We start from the raw sequence: 18,518 nt of genomic DNA, 5'->3' as shown, positions 1-18,518 counted from the left end.
GTTTCGAAGGGCATATCATGGGTGCGATCATACCAGCACTAATGCACCGGATCCCATCTGAACTCCGCAGTTAAGCGTGCTTGGGCGAGAGTAGTACTAGGATGGGTGACCCCCTGGGAAGTCCTCGTGTTGCACCCCTTTTATTTTTTGCCCGCTTTTTTCTTTTTTGATAACATTTATTTTTAATTTTTTGGCTTTTGGCTTTTCCTCTTCGGATAATTTTTTTTCCTCGAAAATAAACTGAGTCCGGAGACTCGCGGTGCCATGCCGCATAGCGGAACAGCGCATTGAATCCTACGCCAGAACGGCCCCGGCAGCGCGAATGTCTCGGGCCGTCGAGGTCTGCTGCTTTGTCATAAAAGGGTGTTTCGATGGGCATGTCATGGGTGCGATCATACCAGCACTAATGCACCGGATCCCATCAGAACTCCGCAGTTAAGCGTGCTTGGGCAAGAGTAGTACTAGGATGGGTGACCCCCTGGGAAGTCCTCGTGTTGCACCCCTTTTATTTTTTGCCCGCTTTTTTATTTTTTGATAATATTTATTTTTAATTTTTTGGCTTTTGGCTTTTCCTCTTCGGATAATTTTTTTCCCCCGAAAATAAACTGAGTCCGGAGACTCGCGGTGCCATGCCGCATAGCGGAACAGCGCGTTGAATCCTACGCCAGAACGGCCCCGGCAGCGCGAATGTCTCGGGCAGTCGAGGTCTGCTGCTTTGTCATAAAAGGGAGTTTCGAAGGGCATGTCATGGGTGCGATCATACCAGCACTAATGCACCGGATCCCATCAGAACTCCGCAGTTAAGCGTGCTTGGGCGAGAGTAGTACTAGGATGGGTGACCCCCTGGGAAGTCCTCGTGTTGCACCCTTTTTATTTTTTTCTACACTTTTTTATTTTTTGATAATATTTATTTTTAATTTTTCGGCTTTTGGCTTTTCCTCTTCGGATAATTTTTTTCCCCCGAAAATAAACTGAGTCCGGAGACTGGCGGTGCCATGCCGCATAGCGGAACAGCGCGTTGAATCCTACGCCAGAACGGCCCCGGCAGCGCGAATGTCTCGGGCCGTCGAGGTCTGCTGCTTTGTCATAAAAGGGAGTTTCGATGGGCATGTCATGGGTGCGATCATACCAGCACTAACGCACCGGATCCCATCAGAACTCCGCAGTTAAGCGTGCTTGGGCGAGAGTAGTACTAGGATGGGTGACCCCCTGGGAAGTCCTCGTGTTGCACCCCTTTTATTTTTTGCCCGCTTTTTTATTTTTTGATAACATTTATTTTTTATTTTTCGGCTTTTGGCTTTTCCTCTTCGGATAATTTTTTTCCCCCGAAAATAAACTGAGTCCGGAGACTGGCGGTGCCATGCCGCATAGCGGAACAGCGTGTTGAATCCTACGCCAGAACGGCCCCGGCAGCGCGAATGTCTCGGGCCGTCGAGGTCTGCTACTTTGTCATAAAAGGGAGTTTCGAAGGGCATGTCTTGGGTGGGATCATACCAGCACTAATGCACCGGATCCGGATCCTATCAGAACTCCGCAGTTAAGCGTGCTTGGGCGAGAGTAGTACTAGGATGGGTGACCCCCTGGGAAGTCCTCATGTTGCACCCTTTTTATTTTTTGCCCGCTTTTTTATTTTTTGATAATATTTATTTTTAATTTTTTGGCTTTTGGCTTTTCCTCTTCGGATAATTTTTTTCCCCCGACAATAAACTGGGTCCGGAGACTGGCGGTGCCATGCCGCATAGCGGGACCAGCGCGTTGAATCCTACGCCAGAACGGCCCCGGCAGCGCGAATTTCTCGGGCCGTCGAGGTCTGCTGCTTTGTCATAAAAGGGAGTTTCGAAGGGCATATCATGGGTGCGATCATACCAGCACTAATGCACCGGATCCCATCAGAACTCCGCAGTTAAGCGTGCTTGGGCGAGAGTAGTACTAGGATGGGTGACCCCCTGGGAAGTCCTCGTGTTGCACCCCTTTTATTTTTTGCCCGCTTTTTTCTTTTTTGATAACATTTATTTTTAATTTTTTGGCTTTTGGCTTTTCCTCTTCGGATAATTTTTTTTCCTCGAAAATAAACTGAGTCCGGAGACTCGCGGTGCCATGCCGCATAGCGGAACAGCGCATTGAATCCTACGCCAGAACGGCCCCGGCAGCGCGAATGTCTCGGGCCGTCGAGGTCTGCTGCTTTGTCATAAAAGGGTGTTTCGATGGGCATGTCATGGGTGCGATCATACCAGCACTAATGCACCGAATCCCATCAGAACTCCGCAGTTAAGCGTGCTTGGGCAAGAGTAGTACTAGGATGGGTGACCCCCTGGGAAGTCCTCGTGTTGCACCCCTTTTATTTTTTGCCCGCTTTTTTATTTTTTGATAATATTTATTTTTAATTTTTTGGCTTTTGGCTTTTCCTCTTCGGATAATTTTTTTCCCCCGAAAATAAACTGAGTCCGGAGACTCGCGGTGCCATGCCGCATAGCGGAACAGCGCGTTGAATCCTACGCCAGAACGGCCCCGGCAGCGCGAATGTCTCGGGCAGTCGAGGTCTGCTGCTTTGTCATAAAAGGGAGTTTCGAAGGGCATGTCATGGGTGCGATCATACCAGCACTAATGCACCGGATCCCATCAGAACTCCGCAGTTAAGCGTGCTTGGGCGAGAGTAGTACTAGGATGGGTGACCCCCTGGGAAGTCCTCGTGTTGCACCCTTTTTATTTTTTTCTCCACTTTTTTATTTTTTGATAATATTTATTTTTAATTTTTCGGCTTTTGGCTTTTCCTCTTCGGATAATTTTTTTCCCCCGAAAATAAACTGAGTCCGGAGACTGGCGGTGCCATGCCGCATAGCGGAACAGCGCGTTGAATCCTACGCCAGAACGGCCCCGGCAGCGCGAATGTCTCGGGCCGTCGAGGTCTGCTGCTTTGTCATAAAAGGAAGTTTCGAAGGGCATGTCATGCGTGCGATCATACCAGCACTAATGCACCGGATCCCATCAGAACTCCGCAGTTAAGCGTGCTTGGGCGAGAGTAGTACTAGGATGGGTGACCCCCTGGGAAGTCCTCGTGTTGCACCCCTTTTATTTTTTGCCCGCTTTTTTATTTTTTGATAACATTTATTTTTTATTTTTCGGCTTTTGGCTTTTCCTCTTCGGATAATTTTTTTCCCCCGAAAATAAACTGAGTCCGGAGACTGGCGGTGCCATGCCGCATAGCGGAACAGCGTGTTGAATCCTACGCCAGAACGGCCCCGGCAGCGCGAATGTCTCGGGCCGTCGAGGTCTGCTACTTTGTCATAAAAGGGAGTTTCGAAGGGCATGTCTTGGGTGGGATCATACCAGCACTAATGCACCGGATCCTATCAGAACTCCGCAGTTAAGCGTGCTTGGGCGAGAGTAGTACTAGGATGGGTGACCCCCTGGGAAGTCCTCATGTTGCACCCTTTTTATTTTTTGCCCGCTTTTTTATTTTTTGATAATATTTATTTTTAATTTTTTGGCTTTTGGCTTTTCCTCTTCGGATAATTTTTTTCCCCCGACAATAAACTGGGTCCGGAGACTGGCGGTGCCATGCCGCATAGCGGGACCAGCGCGTTGAATCCTACGCCAGAACGGCCCCGGCAGCGCGAATTTCTCGGGCCGTCGAGGTCTGCTGCTTTGTCATAAAAGGGAATTTCGAGGGCATATCATGGGTGCGATCATACCAGCACTAATGCACCGGATCCCATCTGAACTCCGCAGTTAAGCGTGCTTGGGCGAGAGTAGTACTAGGATGGGTGACCCCCTGGGAAGTCCTCGTGTTGCACCCCTTTTATTTTTTGCCCGCTTTTTTCTTTTTTGATAACATTTATTTTTAATTTTTTGGCTTTTGGCTTTTCCTCTTCGGATAATTTTTTTCCTCGAAAATAAACTGAGTCCGGAGACTCGCGGTGCCATGCCGCATAGCGGAACAGCGCATTGAATCCTACGCCAGAACGGCCCCGGCAGCGCGAATGTCTCGGGCCGTCGAGGTCTGCTGCTTTGTCATAAAAGGGTGTTTCGATGGGCATGTCATGGGTGCGATCATACCAGCACTAATGCACCGGATCCCATCAGAACTCCGCAGTTAAGCGTGCTTGGGCAAGAGTAGTACTAGGATGGGTGACCCCCTGGGAAGTCCTCGTGTTGCACCCCTTTTATTTTTTGCCCGCTTTTTTATTTTTTGATAATATTTATTTTTAATTTTTTGGCTTTTGGCTTTTCCTCTTCGGATAATTTTTTTCCCCCGAAAATAAACTGAGTCCGGAGACTCGCGGTGCCATGCCGCATAGCGGAACAGCGCGTTGAATCCTACGCCAGAACGGCCCCGGCAGCGCGAATGTCTCGGGCAGTCGAGGTCTGCTGCTTTGTCATAAAAGGGAGTTTCGAAGGGCATGTCATGGGTGCGATCATACCAGCACTAATGCACCGGATCCCATCAGAACTCCGCAGTTAAGCGTGCTTGGGCGAGAGTAGTACTAGGATGGGTGACCCCCTGGGAAGTCCTCGTGTTGCACCCTTTTTATTTTTTTCTACACTTTTTTATTTTTTGATAATATTTATTTTTAATTTTTCGGCTTTTGGCTTTTCCTCTTCGGATAATTTTTTTCCCCCGAAAATAAACTGAGTCCGGAGACTGGCGGTGCCATGCCGCATAGCGGGAATAGCGCGTTGAATCCTACGCCAGAACGGCCCCGGCGGCGCGAATGTCTCGGGCCGTCGAGGTCTGCTGCTTTGTCATAAAAGGGAGTTTCGATGGGCATGTCATGGGTGCGATCATACCAGCACTAATGCACCGGATCCCATCAGAACTCCGCAGTTAAGCGTGCTTGGGCGAGAGTAGTACTAGGATGGGTGACCCCCTGGGAAGTCCTCGTGTTGCACCCCTTTTATTTTTTGCCCGCTTTTTTATTTTTTGATAATATTTATTTTTAATTTTTCGGCTTTTGGCTTTTCCTCTTCGGATAATTTTTTTCCCCCGAAAATAAACTGAGTCCGGAGACTCGCGGTGCCATGCCGCATAGCGGAACAGCGCGTTGAATCCTACGCCAGAACGGCCCCGGCAGCGCGAATGTCTCGGGCCGTCGCGGTCTGCTGCTTTGTCATAAAAGGGAGTTTCGAAGGGCATGTCATGGGTGCGATCATACCAGCACTAATGCACCGGATCCCATCATAACTCCGCAGTTAGGCGTGCTTGGGCGAGAGAAGTACTAGGATGGGTGACCCCCTGGGAAGTCCTCGTGTTGCACCCTTTTTATTTTTTGCCCGCTTTTTTATTTTTTGATAATATTTATTTTTAATTTTTTGGCTTTTGGCTTTTCCTCTTCGGATAATTTTTTCCCCCCGAAAATAAACTGAGTCCGGAGACTGGCGGTGCCATGCCGCATAGCGGAACAGCGCGTTGAATCCTACGCCAGAACGGCCCCGGCAGCGCGAATGTCTCGGGCCGTCGAGGTCTGCTGCTTTGTCATAAAAGGGAGTTTCGAAGGGCATGTCATGGGTGCGATCATACCAGCACTAATGCACCGGATCCCATCAGAACTCCGCAGTTAAGCGTGCTTGGGCGAGAGTAGTACTAGGATGGGTGACCCCCTGGGAAGTCCTCGTGTTGCACCCCTTTTATTTTTTGCCCGCTTTTTTATTTTTTGATAACATTTATTTTTTATTTTTCGGCTTTTGGCTTTTCCTCTTCGGATAATTTTTTTCCCCCGAAAATAAACTGAGTCCGGAGACTGGCGGTGCCATGCCGCATAGCGGAACAGCGCGTTGAATCCTACGCCAGAACGGCCCCGGCAGCGCGAATGTCTCGGGCCGTCGAGGTCTGCTGCTTTGTCATAAAAGGGAGTTTCGAAGGGCATGTCATGGGTGCGATCATACCAGCACTAATGCACCGGATCCCATCAGAACTCCGCAGTTAAGCGTGCTTGGGCGAGAGTAGTACTAGGATGGGTGACCCCCTGGGAAGTCCTCGTGTTGCACCCCTTTTATTTTTTGCCCGCTTTTTTATTTTTTGATAACATTTATTTTTTATTTTTCGGCTTTTGGCTTTTCCTCTTCGGATATTTTTTTTCCCCCGAAAATAAACTGAGTCCGGAGACTGGCGGTGCCATGCCGCATAGCGGAACAGCGTGTTGAATCCTACGCCAGAACGGCCCCGGCAGCGCGAATGTCTCGGGCCGTCGAGGTCTGCTACTTTGTCATAAAAGGGAGTTTCGAAGGGCATGTCTTGGGTGCGATCATACCAGCACTAATGCACCGGATCCTATCAGAACTCCGCAGTTAAGCGTGCTTGGTAGAGAGTAGTACTAGGATGGGTGACCCCCTGGGAAGTCCTCATGTTGCACCCTTTTTATTTTTTGCCCGCTTTTTTATTTTTTGATAATATTTATTTTTAATTTTTTGGCTTTTGGCTTTTCCTCTTCGGATAATTTTTTTCCCCCGACAATAAACTGGGTCCGGAGACTGGCGGTGCCATGCCGCATAGCGGGACCAGCGCGTTGAATCCTACGCCAGAACGGCCCCGGCAGCGCGAATGTCTCGGGCCGTCGAGGTCTGCTGCTTTGTCATAAAAGGGAGTTTCGAAGGGCATATCATGGGTGCGATCATACCAGCACTAATGCACCGGATCCCATCAGAACTCCGCAGTTAAGCGTGCTTGGGCGAGAGTAGTACTAGGATGGGTGACCCCCTGGGAAGTCCTCGTGTTGCACCCCTTTTATTTTTTGCCCGCTTTTTCCTTTTTTGATAACATTTATTTTTAATTTTTTGGCTTTTGGCTTTTCCTCTTCGGATAATTTTTTTCCCTCGAAAATAAACTGAGTCCGGAGACTCGCGGTGCCATGCCGCATAGCGGAACAGCGCATTGAATCCTACGCCAGAACGGCCCCGGCAGCGCGAATGTCTCGGGCCGTCGAGGTCTGCTGCTTTGTCATAAAAGGGTGTTTCGATGGGCATGTCATGGGTGCGATCATACCAGCACTAATGCACCGGATCCCATCAGAACTCCGCAGTTAAGCGTGCTTGGGCAAGAGTAGTACTAGGATGGGTGACCCCCTGGGAAGTCCTCGTGTTGCACCCCTTTTATTTTTTGCCCGCTTTTTAATTTTTTGATAATATTTATTTTTAATTTTTTGGCTTTTGGCTTTTCCTCTTCGGATAATTTTTTTCCCCCGAAAATAAACTGAGTCCGGAGACTCGCGGTGCCATGCCGCATAGCGGAACAGCGCGTTGAATCCTACGCCAGAACGGCCCCGGCAGCGCGAATGTCTCGGGCAGTCGAGGTCTGCTGCTTTGTCATAAAAGGGAGTTTCGAAGGGCATGTCATGGGTGCGATCATACCAGCACTAATGCACCGGATCCCATCAGAACTCCGCAGTTAAGCGTGCTTGGGCGAGAGTAGTACTAGGATGGGTGACCCCCTGGGAAGTCCTCGTGTTGCGCCCTTTTTATTTTTTTCTACACTTTTTTTATTTTTTGATAATATTTATTTTTAATTTTTCGGCTTTTGGCTTTTCCTCTTCGCATAATTTTTTTCCCCCGAAAATAAACTGAGTCCGGAGACTGGCGGTGCCATGCCGCATAGCGGGAATAGCGCGTTGAATCCTACGCCAGAACGGCCCCGGCGGCGCGAATGTCTCGGGCCGTCGAGGTCTGCTGCTTTGTCATAAAAGGGAGTTTCGATGGGCATGTCATGGGTGCGATCATACCAGCACTAATGCACCGGATCCCATCAGAACTCCGCAGTTAAGCGTGCTTGGGCGAGAGTAGTACTAGGATGGGTGACCCCCTGGGAAGTCCTCGTGTTGCACCCCTTTTATTTTTTGCCCGCTTTTTTATTTTTTGATAATATTTATTTTTAATTTTTTGGCTTTTGGCTTTTCCTCTTCGGATAATTTTTTTCCCCCGAAAATAAACTGAGTCCGGAGACTCGCGGTGCCATGCCGCATAGCGGAACAGCGCGTTGAATCCTACGCCAGAACGGCCCCGGCAGCGCGAATGTCTCGGGCCGTCGCGGTCTGCTGCTTTGTCATAAAAGGGAGTTTCGAAGGGCATGTCATGGGTGCGATCATACCAGCACTAATGCACCGGATCCCATCATAACTCCGCAGTTAGGCGTGCTTGGGCGAGAGAAGTACTAGGATGGGTGACCCCCTGGGAAGTCCTCGTGTTGCACCCTTTTTATTTTTTGCCCGCTTTTTTATTTTTTGATAATATTTATTTTTAATTTTTTGGCTTTTGGCTTTTCCTCTTCGGATAATTTTTTCCCCCCGAAAATAAACTGAGTCCGGAGACTGGCGGTGCCATGCCGCATAGCGGAACAGCGCGTTGAATCCTACGCCAGAACGGCCCCGGCAGCGCGAATGTCTCGGGCCGTCGAGGTCTGCTGCTTTGTCATAAAAGGGAGTTTCGAAGGGCATGTCATGGGTGCGATCATACCAGCACTAATGCACCGGATCCCATCAGAACTCCGCAGTTAAGCGTGCTTGGGCGAGAGTAGTACTAGGATGGGTGACCCCCTGGGAAGTCCTCGTGTTGCACCCTTTTTATTTTTTTCTACACTTTTTTATTTTTTGATAATATTTATTTTTAATTTTTCGGCTTTTGGCTTTTCCTCTTCGGATAATTTTTTTCCCCCGAAAATAAACTGAGTCCGGAGACTGGCGGTGCCATGCCGCATAGCGGGAATAGCGCGTTGAATCCTACGCCAGAACGGCCCCGGCGGCGCGAATGTCTCGGGCCGTCGAGGTCTGCTGCTTTGTCATAAAAGGGAGTTTCGATGGGCATGTCATGGGTGCGATCATACCAGCACTAATGCACCGGATCCCATCAGAACTCCGCAGTTAAGCGTGCTTGGGCGAGAGTAGTACTAGGATGGGTGACCCCCTGGGAAGTCCTCGTGTTGCACCCCTTTTATTTTTTGCCCGCTTTTTTATTTTTTGATAATATTTATTTTTAATTTTTCGGCTTTTGGCTTTTCCTCTTCGGATAATTTTTTTCCCCCGAAAATAAACTGAGTCCGGAGACTCGCGGTGCCATGCCGCATAGCGGAACAGCGCGTTGAATCCTACGCCAGAACGGCCCCGGCAGCGCGAATGTCTCGGGCCGTCGCGGTCTGCTGCTTTGTCATAAAAGGGAGTTTCGAAGGGCATGTCATGGGTGCGATCATACCAGCACTAATGCACCGGATCCCATCATAACTCCGCAGTTAGGCGTGCTTGGGCGAGAGAAGTACTAGGATGGGTGACCCCCTGGGAAGTCCTCGTGTTGCACCCTTTTTATTTTTTGCCCGCTTTTTTATTTTTTGATAATATTTATTTTTAATTTTTTGGCTTTTGGCTTTTCCTCTTCGGATAATTTTTTCCCCCCGAAAATAAACTGAGTCCGGAGACTGGCGGTGCCATGCCGCATAGCGGAACAGCGCGTTGAATCCTACGCCAGAACGGCCCCGGCAGCGCGAATGTCTCGGGCCGTCGAGGTCTGCTGCTTTGTCATAAAAGGGAGTTTCGAAGGGCATGTCATGGGTGCGATCATACCAGCACTAATGCACCGGATCCCATCAGAACTCCGCAGTTAAGCGTGCTTGGGCGAGAGTAGTACTAGGATGGGTGACCCCCTGGGAAGTCCTCGTGTTGCACCCCTTTTATTTTTTGCCCGCTTTTTTATTTTTTGATAACATTTATTTTTTATTTTTCGGCTTTTGGCTTTTCCTCTTCGGATAATTTTTTCCCCCGAAAATAAACTGAGTCCGGAGACTGGCGGTGCCATGCCGCATAGCGGAACAGCGCGTTGAATCCTACGCCAGAACGGCCCCGGCAGCGCGAATGTCTCGGGCCGTCGAGGTCTGCTGCTTTGTCATAAAAGGGAGTTTCGAAGGGCATGTCATGGGTGCGATCATACCAGCACTAATGCACCGGATCCCATCAGAACTCCGCAGTTAAGCGTGCTTGGGCGAGAGTAGTACTAGGATGGGTGACCCCCTGGGAAGTCCTCGTGTTGCACCCCTTTTATTTTTTGCCCGCTTTTTTATTTTTTGATAACATTTATTTTTTATTTTTCGGCTTTTGGCTTTTCCTCTTCGGATATTTTTTTTCCCCCGAAAATAAACTGAGTCCGAAGACTGGCGGTGCCATGCCGCATAGCGGAACAGCGTGTTGAATCCTACGCCAGAACGGCCCCGGCAGCGCGAATTTCTCGGGCCGTCGAGGTCTGCTACTTTGTCATAAAAGGGAGTTTCGAAGGGCATGTCTTGGGTGCGATCATACCAGCACTAATGCACCGGATCCTATCAGAACTCCGCAGTTAAGCGTGCTTGGGCGAGAGTAGTACTAGGATGGGTGACCCCCTGGGAAGTCCTCATGTTGCACCCTTTTTATTTTTTGCCCGCTTTTTTATTTTTTGATAATATTTATTTTTAATTTTTTGGCTTTTGGCTTTTCCTCTTCGGATAATTTTTTTCCCCCGACAATAAACTGGGTCCGGAGACTGGCGGTGCCATGCCGCATAGCGGGACCAGCGCGTTGAATCCTACGCCAGAACGGCCCCGGCAGCGCGAATGTCTCGGGCCGTCGAGGTCTGCTGCTTTGTCATAAAAGGGAGTTTCGAAGGGCATATCATGGGTGCGATCATACCAGCACTAATGCACCGGATCCCATCAGAACTCCGCAGTTAAGCGTGCTTGGGCGAGAGTAGTACTAGGATGGGTGACCCCCTGGGAAGTCCTCGTGTTGCACCCCTTTTATTTTTTGCCCGCTTTTTCCTTTTTTGATAACATTTATTTTTAATTTTTTGGCTTTTGGCTTTTCCTCTTCGGATAATTTTTTTCCCTCGAAAATAAACTGAGTCCGGAGACTCGCGGTGCCATGCCGCATAGCGGAACAGCGCATTGAATCCTACGCCAGAACGGCCCCGGCAGCGCGAATGTCTCAGGCCGTCGAGGTCTGCTGCTTTGTCATAAAAGGGTGTTTCGATGGGCATGTCATGGGTGCGATCATACCAGCACTAATGCACCGGATCCCATCAGAACTCCGCAGTTAAGCGTGCTTGGGCGAGAGTAGTACTAGGATGGGTGACCCCCTGGGAAGTCCTCGTGTTGCACCCCTCTTATTTTTTGCCCGCTTTTTTATTTTTTGATAATATTTATTTTTAATTTTTCGGCTTTTGGCTTTTCCTCTTCGGATAATTTTTTTCCCCCGAAAATAAACTGAGTCCGGAGACTCGCGGTGCCATGCCGCATAGCGGAACAGCGCGTTGAATCCTACGCCAGAACGGCCCCGGCAGCGCGAATGTCTCGGGCAGTCGAGGTCTGCTGCTTTGTCATAAAAGGGAGTTTCGAAGGGCATGTCATGGGTGCGATCATACCAGCACTAATGCACCGGATCCCATCAGAACTCCGCAGTTAAGCGTGCTTGGGCGAGAGTAGTACTAGGATGGGTGACCCCCTGGGAAGTCCTCGTGTTGCGCCCTTTTTATTTTTTTCTACACTTTTTTATTTTTTGATAATATTTATTTTTAATTTTTCGGCTTTTGGCTTTTCCTCTTCGGATAATTTTTTTCCCCCGAAAATAAACTGAGTCCGGAGACTGGCGGTGCCATGCCGCATAGCGGGAATAGCGCGTTGAATCCTACGCCAGAACGGCCCCGGCGGCGCGAATGTCTCGGGCCGTCGAGGTCTGCTGCTTTGTCATAAAAGGGAGTTTCGATGGGCATGTCATGGGTGCGATCATACCAGCACTAATGCACCGGATCCCATCAGAACTCCGCAGTTAAGCGTGCTTGGGCGAGAGTAGTACTAGGATGGGTGACCCCCTGGGAAGTCCTCGTGTTGCACCCCTTTTATTTTTTGCCCGCTTTTTTATTTTTTGATAATATTTATTTTTAATTTTTTGGCTTTTGGCTTTTCCTCTTCGGATAATTTTTTTCCCCCGAAAATAAACTGAGTCCGGAGACTCGCGGTGCCATGCCGCATAGCGGAACAGCGCGTTGAATCCTACGCCAGAACGGCCCCGGCAGCGCGAATGTCTCGGGCCGTCGCGGTCTGCTGCTTTGTCATAAAAGGGAGTTTCGAAGGGCATGTCATGGGTGCGATCATACCAGCACTAATGCACCGGATCCCATCATAACTCCGCAGTTAGGCGTGCTTGGGCGAGAGAAGTACTAGGATGGGTGACCCCCTGGGAAGTCCTCGTGTTGCACCCTTTTTATTTTTTGCCCGCTTTTTTATTTTTTGATAATATTTATTTTTAATTTTTTGGCTTTTGGCTTTTCCTCTTCGGATAATTTTTTCCCCCCGAAAATAAACTGAGTCCGGAGACTGGCGGTGCCATGCCGCATAGCGGAACAGCGCGTTGAATCCTACGCCAGAACGGCCCCGGCAGCGCGAATGTCTCGGGCCGTCGAGGTCTGCTGCTTTGTCATAAAAGGGAGTTTCGAAGGGCATGTCATGGGTGCGATCATACCAGCACTAATGCACCGGATCCCATCAGAACTCCGCAGTTAAGCGTGCTTGGGCGAGAGTAGTACTAGGATGGGTGACCCCCTGGGAAGTCCTCGTGTTGCACCCTTTTTATTTTTTTCTACACTTTTTTATTTTTTGATAATATTTATTTTTAATTTTTCGGCTTTTGGCTTTTCCTCTTCGGATAATTTTTTTCCCCCGAAAATAAACTGAGTCCGGAGACTGGCGGTGCCATGCCGCATAGCGGGAATAGCGCGTTGAATCCTACGCCAGAACGGCCCCGGCGGCGCGAATGTCTCGGGCCGTCGAGGTCTGCTGCTTTGTCATAAAAGGGAGTTTCGATGGGCATGTCATGGGTGCGATCATACCAGCACTAATGCACCGGATCCCATCAGAACTCCGCAGTTAAGCGTGCTTGGGCGAGAGTAGTACTAGGATGGGTGACCCCCTGGGAAGTCCTCGTGTTGCACCCCTTTTATTTTTTGCCCGCTTTTTTATTTTTTGATAATATTTATTTTTAATTTTTTGGCTTTTGGCTTTTCCTCTTCGGATAATTTTTTTCCCCCGAAAATAAACTGAGTCCGGAGACTCGCGGTGCCATGCCGCATAGCGGAACAGCGCGTTGAATCCTACGCCAGAACGGCCCCGGCAGCGCGAATGTCTCGGGCCGTCGCGGTCTGCTGCTTTGTCATAAAAGGGAGTTTCGAAGGGCATGTCATGGGTGCGATCATACCAGCACTAATGCACCGGATCCCATCATAACTCCGCAGTTAGGCGTGCTTGGGCGAGAGAAGTACTAGGATGGGTGACCCCCTGGGAAGTCCTCGTGTTGCACCCTTTTTATTTTTTGCCCGCTTTTTTATTTTTTGATAATATTTATTTTTAATTTTTTGGCTTTTGGCTTTTCCTCTTCGGATAATTTTTTCCCCCCGAAAATAAACTGAGTCCGGAGACTGGCGGTGCCATGCCGCATAGCGGAACAGCGCGTTGAATCCTACGCCAGAACGGCCCCGGCAGCGCGAATGTCTCGGGCCGTCGAGGTCTGCTGCTTTGTCATAAAAGGGAGTTTCGAAGGGCATGTCATGGGTGCGATCATACCAGCACTAATGCACCGGATCCCATCAGAACTCCGCAGTTAAGCGTGCTTGGGCGAGAGTAGTACTAGGATGGGTGACCCCCTGGGAAGTCCTCGTGTTGCACCCCTTTTATTTTTTGCCCGCTTTTTTATTTTTTGATAACATTTATTTTTTATTTTTCGGCTTTTGGCTTTTCCTCTTCGGATAATTTTTTCCCCCGAAAATAAACTGAGTCCGGAGACTGGCGGTGCCATGCCGCATAGCGGAACAGCGCGTTGAATCCTACGCCAGAACGGCCCCGGCAGCGCGAATGTCTCGGGCCGTCGAGGTCTGCTGCTTTGTCATAAAAGGGAGTTTCGAAGGGCATGTCATGGGTGCGATCATACCAGCACTAATGCACCGGATCCCATCAGAACTCCGCAGTTAAGCGTGCTTGGGCGAGAGTAGTACTAGGATGGGTGACCCCCTGGGAAGTCCTCGTGTTGCACCCCTTTTATTTTTTGCCCGCTTTTTTATTTTTTGATAACATTTATTTTTTATTTTTCGGCTTTTGGCTTTTCCTCTTCGGATAATTTTTTCCCCCGAAAATAAACTGAGTCCGGAGACTGGCGGTGCCATGCCGCATAGCGGAACAGCGCGTTGAATCCTACGCCAGAACGGCCCCGGCAGCGCGAATGTCTCGGGCCGTCGAGGTCTGCTGCTTTGTCATAAAAGGGAGTTTCGAAGGGCATGTCATGGGTGCGATCATACCAGCACTAATGCACCGGATCCCATCAGAACTCCGCAGTTAAGCGTGCTTGGGCGAGAGTAGTACTAGGATGGGTGACCCCCTGGGAAGTCCTCGTGTTGCACCCCTTTTATTTTTTGCCCGCTTTTTTATTTTTTGATAACATTTATTTTTTATTTTTCGGCTTTTGGCTTTTCCTCTTCGGATATTTTTTTTCCCCCGAAAATAAACTGAGTCCGAAGACTGGCGGTGCCATGCCGCATAGCGGAACAGCGTGTTGAATCCTACGCCAGAACGGCCCCGGCAGCGCGAATTTCTCGGGCCGTCGAGGTCTGCTACTTTGTCATAAAAGGGAGTTTCGAAGGGCATGTCTTGGGTGCGATCATACCAGCACTAATGCACCGGATCCTATCAGAACTCCGCAGTTAAGCGTGCTTGGGCGAGAGTAGTACTAGGATGGGTGACCCCCTGGGAAGTCCTCATGTTGCACCCTTTTTATTTTTTGCCCGCTTTTTTATTTTTTGATAATATTTATTTTTAATTTTTTGGCTTTTGGCTTTTCCTCTTCGGATAATTTTTTTCCCCCGACAATAAACTGGGTCCGGAGACTGGCGGTGCCATGCCGCATAGCGGGACCAGCGCGTTGAATCCTACGCCAGAACGGCCCCGGCAGCGCGAATGTCTCGGGCCGTCGAGGTCTGCTGCTTTGTCATAAAAGGGAGTTTCGAAGGGCATATCATGGGTGCGATCATACCAGCACTAATGCACCGGATCCCATCAGAACTCCGCAGTTAAGCGTGCTTGGGCGAGAGTAGTACTAGGATGGGTGACCCCCTGGGAAGTCCTCGTGTTGCACCCCTTTTATTTTTTGCCCGCTTTTTCCTTTTTTGATAACATTTATTTTTAATTTTTTGGCTTTTGGCTTTTCCTCTTCGGATAATTTTTTTCCCTCGAAAATAAACTGAGTCCGGAGACTCGCGGTGCCATGCCGCATAGCGGAACAGCGCATTGAATCCTACGCCAGAACGGCCCCGGCAGCGCGAATGTCTCAGGCCGTCGAGGTCTGCTGCTTTGTCATAAAAGGGTGTTTCGATGGGCATGTCATGGGTGCGATCATACCAGCACTAATGCACCGGATCCCATCAGAACTCCGCAGTTAAGCGTGCTTGGGCGAGAGTAGTACTAGGATGGGTGACCCCCTGGGAAGTCCTCGTGTTGCACCCCTCTTATTTTTTGCCCGCTTTTTTATTTTTTGATAATATTTATTTTTAATTTTTCGGCTTTTGGCTTTTCCTCTTCGGATAATTTTTTTCCCCCGAAAATAAACTGAGTCCGGAGACTCGCGGTGCCATGCCGCATAGCGGAACAGCGCGTTGAATCCTACGCCAGAACGGCCCCGGCAGCGCGAATGTCTCGGGCAGTCGAGGTCTGCTGCTTTGTCATAAAAGGGAGTTTCGAAGGGCATGTCATGGGTGCGATCATACCAGCACTAATGCACCGGATCCCATCAGAACTCCGCAGTTAAGCGTGCTTGGGCGAGAGTAGTACTAGGATGGGTGACCCCCTGGGAAGTCCTCGTGTTGCGCCCTTTTTATTTTTTTCTACACTTTTTTATTTTTTGATAATATTTATTTTTAATTTTTCGGCTTTTGGCTTTTCCTCTTCGGATAATTTTTTTCCCCCGAAAATAAACTGAGTCCGGAGACTGGCGGTGCCATGCCGCATAGCGGGAATAGCGCGTTGAATCCTACGCCAGAACGGCCCCGGCGGCGCGAATGTCTCGGGCCGTCGAGGTCTGCTGCTTTGTCATAAAAGGGAGTTTCGATGGGCATGTCATGGGTGCGATCATACCAGCACTAATGCACCGGATCCCATCAGAACTCCGCAGTTAAGCGTGCTTGGGCGAGAGTAGTACTAGGATGGGTGACCCCCTGGGAAGTCCTCGTGTTGCACCCCTTTTATTTTTTGCCCGCTTTTTTATTTTTTGATAATATTTATTTTTAATTTTTTGGCTTTTGGCTTTTCCTCTTCGGATAATTTTTTTCCCCCGAAAATAAACTGAGTCCGGAGACTCGCGGTGCCATGCCGCATAGCGGAACAGCGCGTTGAATCCTACGCCAGAACGGCCCCGGCAGCGCGAATGTCTCGGGCCGTCGCGGTCTGCTGCTTTGTCATAAAAGGGAGTTTCGAAGGGCATGTCATGGGTGCGATCATACCAGCACTAATGCACCGGATCCCATCATAACTCCGCAGTTAGGCGTGCTTGGGCGAGAGAAGTACTAGGATGGGTGACCCCCTGGGAAGTCCTCGTGTTGCACCCTTTTTATTTTTTGCCCGCTTTTTTATTTTTTGATAATATTTATTTTTAATTTTTTGGCTTTTGGCTTTTCCTCTTCGGATAATTTTTTCCCCCCGAAAATAAACTGAGTCCGGAGACTGGCGGTGCCATGCCGCATAGCGGAACAGCGCGTTGAATCCTACGCCAGAACGGCCCCGGCAGCGCGAATGTCTCGGGCCGTCGAGGTCTGCTGCTTTGTCATAAAAGGGAGTTTCGAAGGGCATGTCATGGGTGCGATCATACCAGCACTAATGCACCGGATCCCATCAGAACTCCGCAGTTAAGCGTGCTTGGGCGAGAGTAGTACTAGGATGGGTGACCCCCTGGGAAGTCCTCGTGTTGCACCCTTTTTATTTTTTTCTACACTTTTTTATTTTTTGATAATATTTATTTTTAATTTTTCGGCTTTTGGCTTTTCCTCTTCGGATAATTTTTTTCCCCCGAAAATAAACTGAGTCCGGAGACTGGCGGTGCCATGCCGCATAGCGGGAATAGCGCGTTGAATCCTACGCCAGAACAGCCCCGGCGGCGCGAATGTCTCGGGCCGTCGAGGTCTGCTGCTTTGTCATAAAAGGGAGTTTCGATGGGCATGTCATGGGTGCGATCATACCAGCACTAATGCACCGGATCCCATCAGAACTCCGCAGTTAAGCGTGCTTGGGCGAGAGTAGTACTAGGATGGGTGACCCCCTGGGAAGTCCTCGTGTTGCACCCCTTTTATTTTTTGCCCGCTTTTTTATTTTTTGATAATATTTATTTTTAATTTTTTGGCTTTTGGCTTTTCCTCTTCGGATAATTTTTTTCCCCCGAAAATAAACTGAGTCCGGAGACTCGCGGTGCCATGCCGCATAGCGGAACAGCGCGTTGAATCCTACGCCAGAACGGCCCCGGCAGCGCGAATGTCTCGGGCCGTCGCGGTCTGCTGCTTTGTCATAAAAGGGAGTTTCGAAGGGCATGTCATGGGTGCGATCATACCAGCACTAATGCACCGGATCCCATCATAACTCCGCAGTTAGGCGTGCTTGGGCGAGAGAAGTACTAGGATGGGTGACCCCCTGGGAAGTCCTCGTGTTGCACCCTTTTTATTTTTTGCCCGCTTTTTTATTTTTTGATAATATTTATTTTTAATTTTTTGGCTTTTGGCTTTTCCTCTTCGGATAATTTTTTCCCCCCGAAAATAAACTGAGTCCGGAGACTGGCGGTGCCATGCCGCATAGCGGAACAGCGCGTTGAATCCTACGCCAGAACGGCCCCGGCAGCGCGAATGTCTCGGGCCGTCGAGGTCTGCTGCTTTGTCATAAAAGGGAGTTTCGAAGGGCATGTCATGGGTGCGATCATACCAGCACTAATGCACCGGATCCCATCAGAACTCCGCAGTTAAGCGTGCTTGGGCGAGAGTAGTACTAGGATGGGTGACCCCCTGGGAAGTCCTCGTGTTGCACCCCTTTTATTTTTTGCCCGCTTTTTTATTTTTTGATAACATTTATTTTTTATTTTTCGGCTTTTGGCTTTTCCTCTTCGGATAATTTTTTCCCCCGAAAATAAACTGAGTCCGGAGACTGGCGGTGCCATGCCGCATAGCGGAACAGCGCGTTGAATCCTACGCCAGAACGGCCCCGGCAGCGCGAATGTCTCGGGCCGTCGAGGTCTGCTGCTTTGTCATAAAAGGGAGTTTCGAAGGGCATGTCATGGGTGCGATCATACCAGCACTAATGCACCGGATCCCATCAGAACTCCGCAGTTAAGCGTGCTTGGGCGAGAGTAGTACTAGGATGGGTGACCCCCTGGGAAGTCCTCGTGTTGCACCCCTTTTATTTTTTGCCCGCTTTTTTATTTTTTGATAACATTTATTTTTTATTTTTCGGCTTTTGGCTTTTCCTCTTCGGATATTTTTTTTCCCCCGAAAATAAACTGAGT

At 49.4% G+C, this 18,518-nt stretch overlaps 42 non-coding genes and 9 pseudogenes across 42 annotated transcripts; all 51 read left to right on the top strand.

Moving 5' to 3' along the window:
* Nucleotides 1–19: 19 nt before the first annotated feature.
* On the top strand, nucleotides 20–138 carry LOC149760131 (5S ribosomal RNA). Its single transcript, XR_016409904.1, has one exon. It is a non-coding gene; the product is annotated as a 5S ribosomal RNA (ribosomal RNA).
* A 246-nt stretch (nucleotides 139–384) lies between these two features.
* On the top strand, nucleotides 385–503 carry LOC149760130 (5S ribosomal RNA). The gene has a single exon (XR_016403164.1). It is a non-coding gene; the product is annotated as a 5S ribosomal RNA (ribosomal RNA).
* Nucleotides 504–749: 246 nt separating this feature from the next.
* LOC149760129 (5S ribosomal RNA) lies at nucleotides 750–868 on the top strand. The gene has a single exon (XR_016412010.1). It is a non-coding gene; the product is annotated as a 5S ribosomal RNA (ribosomal RNA).
* Nucleotides 869–1,115: 247 nt separating this feature from the next.
* LOC149760128 (5S ribosomal RNA) lies at nucleotides 1,116–1,234 on the top strand. Its single transcript, XR_016412537.1, has one exon. It is a non-coding gene; the product is annotated as a 5S ribosomal RNA (ribosomal RNA).
* Nucleotides 1,235–1,480: 246 nt separating this feature from the next.
* LOC149760127 (5S ribosomal RNA) lies at nucleotides 1,481–1,605 on the top strand (annotated as a pseudogene).
* Nucleotides 1,606–1,852: 247 nt separating this feature from the next.
* On the top strand, nucleotides 1,853–1,971 carry LOC149760126 (5S ribosomal RNA). The gene has a single exon (XR_016409569.1). It is a non-coding gene; the product is annotated as a 5S ribosomal RNA (ribosomal RNA).
* Nucleotides 1,972–2,217: 246 nt separating this feature from the next.
* LOC149760125 (5S ribosomal RNA) lies at nucleotides 2,218–2,336 on the top strand. The gene has a single exon (XR_016407620.1). It is a non-coding gene; the product is annotated as a 5S ribosomal RNA (ribosomal RNA).
* Nucleotides 2,337–2,582: 246 nt separating this feature from the next.
* Nucleotides 2,583–2,701, top strand: LOC149760124 (5S ribosomal RNA). Its single transcript, XR_016412009.1, has one exon. It is a non-coding gene; the product is annotated as a 5S ribosomal RNA (ribosomal RNA).
* A 247-nt stretch (nucleotides 2,702–2,948) lies between these two features.
* LOC149760123 (5S ribosomal RNA) lies at nucleotides 2,949–3,067 on the top strand. The gene has a single exon (XR_016402634.1). It is a non-coding gene; the product is annotated as a 5S ribosomal RNA (ribosomal RNA).
* A 246-nt stretch (nucleotides 3,068–3,313) lies between these two features.
* On the top strand, nucleotides 3,314–3,432 carry LOC149760122 (5S ribosomal RNA; annotated as a pseudogene).
* A 246-nt stretch (nucleotides 3,433–3,678) lies between these two features.
* On the top strand, nucleotides 3,679–3,797 carry LOC149760121 (5S ribosomal RNA). The gene has a single exon (XR_016409892.1). It is a non-coding gene; the product is annotated as a 5S ribosomal RNA (ribosomal RNA).
* A 245-nt stretch (nucleotides 3,798–4,042) lies between these two features.
* LOC149760120 (5S ribosomal RNA) lies at nucleotides 4,043–4,161 on the top strand. Its single transcript, XR_016403163.1, has one exon. It is a non-coding gene; the product is annotated as a 5S ribosomal RNA (ribosomal RNA).
* Nucleotides 4,162–4,407: 246 nt separating this feature from the next.
* Nucleotides 4,408–4,526, top strand: LOC149760119 (5S ribosomal RNA). The gene has a single exon (XR_016412008.1). It is a non-coding gene; the product is annotated as a 5S ribosomal RNA (ribosomal RNA).
* A 248-nt stretch (nucleotides 4,527–4,774) lies between these two features.
* LOC149760118 (5S ribosomal RNA) lies at nucleotides 4,775–4,893 on the top strand. The gene has a single exon (XR_016409568.1). It is a non-coding gene; the product is annotated as a 5S ribosomal RNA (ribosomal RNA).
* Nucleotides 4,894–5,139: 246 nt separating this feature from the next.
* Nucleotides 5,140–5,258, top strand: LOC149760117 (5S ribosomal RNA; annotated as a pseudogene).
* Nucleotides 5,259–5,504: 246 nt separating this feature from the next.
* On the top strand, nucleotides 5,505–5,623 carry LOC149760116 (5S ribosomal RNA). The gene has a single exon (XR_016409567.1). It is a non-coding gene; the product is annotated as a 5S ribosomal RNA (ribosomal RNA).
* A 246-nt stretch (nucleotides 5,624–5,869) lies between these two features.
* LOC149760115 (5S ribosomal RNA) lies at nucleotides 5,870–5,988 on the top strand. The gene has a single exon (XR_016409566.1). It is a non-coding gene; the product is annotated as a 5S ribosomal RNA (ribosomal RNA).
* A 246-nt stretch (nucleotides 5,989–6,234) lies between these two features.
* On the top strand, nucleotides 6,235–6,353 carry LOC149760114 (5S ribosomal RNA). Its single transcript, XR_016408843.1, has one exon. It is a non-coding gene; the product is annotated as a 5S ribosomal RNA (ribosomal RNA).
* Nucleotides 6,354–6,600: 247 nt separating this feature from the next.
* Nucleotides 6,601–6,719, top strand: LOC149760113 (5S ribosomal RNA). Its single transcript, XR_016409565.1, has one exon. It is a non-coding gene; the product is annotated as a 5S ribosomal RNA (ribosomal RNA).
* A 246-nt stretch (nucleotides 6,720–6,965) lies between these two features.
* On the top strand, nucleotides 6,966–7,084 carry LOC149760112 (5S ribosomal RNA). The gene has a single exon (XR_016403161.1). It is a non-coding gene; the product is annotated as a 5S ribosomal RNA (ribosomal RNA).
* Nucleotides 7,085–7,330: 246 nt separating this feature from the next.
* On the top strand, nucleotides 7,331–7,449 carry LOC149760111 (5S ribosomal RNA). Its single transcript, XR_016401013.1, has one exon. It is a non-coding gene; the product is annotated as a 5S ribosomal RNA (ribosomal RNA).
* A 249-nt stretch (nucleotides 7,450–7,698) lies between these two features.
* Nucleotides 7,699–7,817, top strand: LOC149760110 (5S ribosomal RNA). Its single transcript, XR_016409564.1, has one exon. It is a non-coding gene; the product is annotated as a 5S ribosomal RNA (ribosomal RNA).
* Nucleotides 7,818–8,063: 246 nt separating this feature from the next.
* Nucleotides 8,064–8,182, top strand: LOC149760109 (5S ribosomal RNA; annotated as a pseudogene).
* Nucleotides 8,183–8,428: 246 nt separating this feature from the next.
* LOC149760108 (5S ribosomal RNA) lies at nucleotides 8,429–8,547 on the top strand. The gene has a single exon (XR_016412007.1). It is a non-coding gene; the product is annotated as a 5S ribosomal RNA (ribosomal RNA).
* A 248-nt stretch (nucleotides 8,548–8,795) lies between these two features.
* LOC149760107 (5S ribosomal RNA) lies at nucleotides 8,796–8,914 on the top strand. The gene has a single exon (XR_016409563.1). It is a non-coding gene; the product is annotated as a 5S ribosomal RNA (ribosomal RNA).
* A 246-nt stretch (nucleotides 8,915–9,160) lies between these two features.
* LOC149760106 (5S ribosomal RNA) lies at nucleotides 9,161–9,279 on the top strand (annotated as a pseudogene).
* A 246-nt stretch (nucleotides 9,280–9,525) lies between these two features.
* Nucleotides 9,526–9,644, top strand: LOC149760105 (5S ribosomal RNA). Its single transcript, XR_016409561.1, has one exon. It is a non-coding gene; the product is annotated as a 5S ribosomal RNA (ribosomal RNA).
* A 245-nt stretch (nucleotides 9,645–9,889) lies between these two features.
* On the top strand, nucleotides 9,890–10,008 carry LOC149760104 (5S ribosomal RNA). The gene has a single exon (XR_016409560.1). It is a non-coding gene; the product is annotated as a 5S ribosomal RNA (ribosomal RNA).
* Nucleotides 10,009–10,254: 246 nt separating this feature from the next.
* Nucleotides 10,255–10,373, top strand: LOC149760103 (5S ribosomal RNA). The gene has a single exon (XR_016407318.1). It is a non-coding gene; the product is annotated as a 5S ribosomal RNA (ribosomal RNA).
* A 247-nt stretch (nucleotides 10,374–10,620) lies between these two features.
* LOC149760102 (5S ribosomal RNA) lies at nucleotides 10,621–10,739 on the top strand. The gene has a single exon (XR_016409559.1). It is a non-coding gene; the product is annotated as a 5S ribosomal RNA (ribosomal RNA).
* Nucleotides 10,740–10,985: 246 nt separating this feature from the next.
* LOC149760101 (5S ribosomal RNA) lies at nucleotides 10,986–11,104 on the top strand. Its single transcript, XR_016409558.1, has one exon. It is a non-coding gene; the product is annotated as a 5S ribosomal RNA (ribosomal RNA).
* Nucleotides 11,105–11,350: 246 nt separating this feature from the next.
* LOC149760100 (5S ribosomal RNA) lies at nucleotides 11,351–11,469 on the top strand. Its single transcript, XR_016401012.1, has one exon. It is a non-coding gene; the product is annotated as a 5S ribosomal RNA (ribosomal RNA).
* Nucleotides 11,470–11,717: 248 nt separating this feature from the next.
* Nucleotides 11,718–11,836, top strand: LOC149760099 (5S ribosomal RNA). Its single transcript, XR_016409557.1, has one exon. It is a non-coding gene; the product is annotated as a 5S ribosomal RNA (ribosomal RNA).
* Nucleotides 11,837–12,082: 246 nt separating this feature from the next.
* LOC149760098 (5S ribosomal RNA) lies at nucleotides 12,083–12,201 on the top strand (annotated as a pseudogene).
* Nucleotides 12,202–12,447: 246 nt separating this feature from the next.
* LOC149760097 (5S ribosomal RNA) lies at nucleotides 12,448–12,566 on the top strand. The gene has a single exon (XR_016412005.1). It is a non-coding gene; the product is annotated as a 5S ribosomal RNA (ribosomal RNA).
* A 248-nt stretch (nucleotides 12,567–12,814) lies between these two features.
* Nucleotides 12,815–12,933, top strand: LOC149760096 (5S ribosomal RNA). The gene has a single exon (XR_016409556.1). It is a non-coding gene; the product is annotated as a 5S ribosomal RNA (ribosomal RNA).
* Nucleotides 12,934–13,179: 246 nt separating this feature from the next.
* On the top strand, nucleotides 13,180–13,298 carry LOC149760095 (5S ribosomal RNA; annotated as a pseudogene).
* A 246-nt stretch (nucleotides 13,299–13,544) lies between these two features.
* On the top strand, nucleotides 13,545–13,663 carry LOC149760094 (5S ribosomal RNA). Its single transcript, XR_016409555.1, has one exon. It is a non-coding gene; the product is annotated as a 5S ribosomal RNA (ribosomal RNA).
* A 245-nt stretch (nucleotides 13,664–13,908) lies between these two features.
* On the top strand, nucleotides 13,909–14,027 carry LOC149760093 (5S ribosomal RNA). The gene has a single exon (XR_016409554.1). It is a non-coding gene; the product is annotated as a 5S ribosomal RNA (ribosomal RNA).
* A 245-nt stretch (nucleotides 14,028–14,272) lies between these two features.
* Nucleotides 14,273–14,391, top strand: LOC149760092 (5S ribosomal RNA). Its single transcript, XR_016409553.1, has one exon. It is a non-coding gene; the product is annotated as a 5S ribosomal RNA (ribosomal RNA).
* A 246-nt stretch (nucleotides 14,392–14,637) lies between these two features.
* On the top strand, nucleotides 14,638–14,756 carry LOC149760091 (5S ribosomal RNA). The gene has a single exon (XR_016407317.1). It is a non-coding gene; the product is annotated as a 5S ribosomal RNA (ribosomal RNA).
* A 247-nt stretch (nucleotides 14,757–15,003) lies between these two features.
* Nucleotides 15,004–15,122, top strand: LOC149760090 (5S ribosomal RNA). The gene has a single exon (XR_016409552.1). It is a non-coding gene; the product is annotated as a 5S ribosomal RNA (ribosomal RNA).
* A 246-nt stretch (nucleotides 15,123–15,368) lies between these two features.
* LOC149760089 (5S ribosomal RNA) lies at nucleotides 15,369–15,487 on the top strand. Its single transcript, XR_016409550.1, has one exon. It is a non-coding gene; the product is annotated as a 5S ribosomal RNA (ribosomal RNA).
* A 246-nt stretch (nucleotides 15,488–15,733) lies between these two features.
* On the top strand, nucleotides 15,734–15,852 carry LOC149760088 (5S ribosomal RNA). Its single transcript, XR_016401011.1, has one exon. It is a non-coding gene; the product is annotated as a 5S ribosomal RNA (ribosomal RNA).
* A 248-nt stretch (nucleotides 15,853–16,100) lies between these two features.
* On the top strand, nucleotides 16,101–16,219 carry LOC149760087 (5S ribosomal RNA). The gene has a single exon (XR_016409549.1). It is a non-coding gene; the product is annotated as a 5S ribosomal RNA (ribosomal RNA).
* A 246-nt stretch (nucleotides 16,220–16,465) lies between these two features.
* On the top strand, nucleotides 16,466–16,584 carry LOC149760086 (5S ribosomal RNA; annotated as a pseudogene).
* A 246-nt stretch (nucleotides 16,585–16,830) lies between these two features.
* On the top strand, nucleotides 16,831–16,949 carry LOC149760085 (5S ribosomal RNA). Its single transcript, XR_016412004.1, has one exon. It is a non-coding gene; the product is annotated as a 5S ribosomal RNA (ribosomal RNA).
* A 248-nt stretch (nucleotides 16,950–17,197) lies between these two features.
* On the top strand, nucleotides 17,198–17,316 carry LOC149760084 (5S ribosomal RNA). The gene has a single exon (XR_016409548.1). It is a non-coding gene; the product is annotated as a 5S ribosomal RNA (ribosomal RNA).
* Nucleotides 17,317–17,562: 246 nt separating this feature from the next.
* On the top strand, nucleotides 17,563–17,681 carry LOC149760083 (5S ribosomal RNA; annotated as a pseudogene).
* A 246-nt stretch (nucleotides 17,682–17,927) lies between these two features.
* Nucleotides 17,928–18,046, top strand: LOC149760082 (5S ribosomal RNA). The gene has a single exon (XR_016409547.1). It is a non-coding gene; the product is annotated as a 5S ribosomal RNA (ribosomal RNA).
* Nucleotides 18,047–18,291: 245 nt separating this feature from the next.
* Nucleotides 18,292–18,410, top strand: LOC149760081 (5S ribosomal RNA). Its single transcript, XR_016409546.1, has one exon. It is a non-coding gene; the product is annotated as a 5S ribosomal RNA (ribosomal RNA).
* The last annotated feature ends 108 nt before the right edge of the window (nucleotides 18,411–18,518 follow it).

The sequence above is a fragment of the Phoenix dactylifera genome, chromosome 4, assembly GCF_051530095.1.
Source record: "Phoenix dactylifera cultivar Ajwa chromosome 4, Ajwa_hap1_PhDact_Kaust_v1.1, whole genome shotgun sequence".
NCBI lineage: Eukaryota > Viridiplantae > Streptophyta > Magnoliopsida > Arecales > Arecaceae > Phoenix > Phoenix dactylifera.
This window is presented reverse-complemented; position numbering and strand designations above follow the sequence as displayed.